General features: G+C 39.5%; 1 pseudogene; it reads left to right on the forward strand.

The window, feature by feature from the left end:
* Nucleotides 1–619: 619 nt before the first annotated feature.
* The window catches only part of LOC137996314 (uncharacterized), a 4,364-nt pseudogene continuing 2,483 nt past the window's right edge, over nucleotides 620–2,500 (forward strand).

Here is a 2,500-nt window from a genome sequence, read left to right on the forward strand (position 1 = left end):
TTTTCATTTTCGGAAAAAGTTCACTCGACATTGCTGGAGTCATTCGTTCATCACTATCTGTGGACGTGAGTCGCTACTCAGAAAATAGCGATTTGTTCGTTTGTAGGGACAAATGCTACCAGCGCTTGATAAAATTTCAACGAGCATCAGATAAGGTGAATCAGCTTAAGCGAGAAATTGAAGAGGTCTTCAATACAAGAGAAAAACAAAGGGTAAAGCGACTGCTACAATCGGACGAAGACAAAATATTATTTAGCGAGGAAGGTGCGAGAAATACGGTAACGTCTCCAGGAAAGGCATCCAAATCGCTTCGGTTCTCGGATACCACTTGTACTTCTTCTTGAGATGCGGCTGCTTTGGCAACACCAATTTATCATGGCGGAACGCCGCTGGTTTCTTGCTTATCTCCGATTCAGAGTCATCCCTATAGCCTCGTCCTGCGTGCTTTTCATCATCAACGCTAATTTCGTCGAACCATATCAGTACTTATGATTCGAGTCAAGTTAGAGTCACCATAAAGTATCCAAGTAAAATCGTTAACAAACATCTTTCCACAGTTTATCAGCCCGTAGGAAAGGCTTTATCACATGGTATTCCATCTCAAATCGCACGGGCAATAATGAAATGTCAACCATTACGACAACAAGTTACTCAACAGGTGTTAAAAATTGTCTCGAAAGAGGTTACTGGCTTATGCTCGAAGTCAAATCCTTCGCTGTTGAGGAAATCACGAAAAAAAGATCTCGAAAAGTTCAATTTGGAGCTTGTGTGTAACGAGTGGCGTAAAGGAGCACCAGTTTTTTATTCATTTCTGCTTACAACTAGTATCAACAAGAACAAAAGACTCGACTTGGTTTGCAAGCCTTGCCCTGGCTGGATCGATTCTCTTGAAGCAGAAAAATGCAGAAATGAGTGCGACCGCTTCCCTGATGGGTGTCCTTCTCAAGAGCAAGTCAATAGAGGTATGTTTAAGCTTCTATAAATTTTTCAGTTTGCATTACAATTTACCACATCTGAGCATGATTCATTTGGGTACAATGTATTTGTCCATCTTCTTCTTTTTACTTGAAAGAAAAAAAGCAAGCCCATTGATTTTGTTTATGATATTTTATGCTTAGTTTCTTTTGCTATATGCATATTTGTTATTTCCCCAACTCGTCAAACATGAATAGTGCATACTATTTGCTTTGATGGAAGTTCAATGTTTCCTTGCAAGGCAGACTTTCCAGTTTCAGTGTGTCGAAACGCTGTAAAATTAATGGCGCAATTATTAGGGCAGGTGCAAAATGGTTTACTCATGTGGCTGCCAGTTTGACTATAAAAAAATACTGCTAATTCATATGACCTATCTACTGGCCCATCGGTAAGTGGTTAGGAACATTGTATCATGTCATTGACCCCTGGGAGTGAGACTTGACAGATAAATAAATAATAAAAATAGAAAAAAACTTCTTGCACCCAAGCTGGGTAAGTTCGTCACCAAGTTATGCTCTCCTAAGTGGTGGTATTCTCTGCTGAGAGTAATTCCTTAGATGCATTTTACGCCCTTTATAAGGAATATGAATTTAAAAATTGCATTCACTTGTTGTCCAGGCAACCATCTCCAGGTTCAGTAAGCTGAAGTTAACAAACTCAAATTCTCACATTTTGGCTACCCTGGACAAGCTTGGTGAGAACCATAATGTTGACCTCGCAAAGGCAAAAGAAAGGATTTGTCAAGATACTAACTCTCTAAAGCAAGCACAAGCAATTCACAGTGACGTCTTGTCTCAGCATGCATCCCATGAAAACTGCACAAACGCATGTCATAAAGAATTGATATCTAGTACAAGAAAGATGAATGAACTGAAAAAAACATTTCACCCTAGTTTTGTTATATCGTTTGATAACATTGATGTCCAGCTCCAAAGGAAAAATATGACCATGCATTCTCAAAGTCAGGACTTTCATTGGGTGAATCACCAAATGGTCAAAAACAGAGTATCTGGAGTGCAGTTAGATTCACTAAAGCCCAAAGCAAATCTACAAGAGGTCTCAAATCTTAAGTTTGTTCCATCAATTGAAGATTAGCAACAGCAGAGGACAAACTACATAATACTCATCTCAAGAATTTTGGTTCAGTACTTCACAGTTTTACAGCGTCTCAAGGAAGCATGTATACAGCACATTCCACACAAATATATGGCAGAAATGTCACAGAAATCAAAGAAGGTTATAAACTATTACAGTACATTCTACATTTCTTTTGTTCCAGAGGCATGAGAGATGCACTTGGCCAAATTTATGGCTACAGTCCACTTACCCATAATGATCTCTTTAGTTTTTACAGTGAAGGTGTTTAAGGTAATTCCTTAGTATTGCATTGCGCATCCCTACTGGGCACGATTTTCGCGCCATTAGCGCGCGCACATGAGCACGTGCTCATACAAAACGTAAGAGATTTCGCTCAAACTAAACCCGATATCTCCTTTTCTCTCAAACGAGCACGGTGACCCCCAAT

This window comes from Montipora foliosa, chromosome 3, assembly GCF_036669935.1.
Source record: "Montipora foliosa isolate CH-2021 chromosome 3, ASM3666993v2, whole genome shotgun sequence".
NCBI lineage: Eukaryota > Metazoa > Cnidaria > Anthozoa > Scleractinia > Acroporidae > Montipora > Montipora foliosa.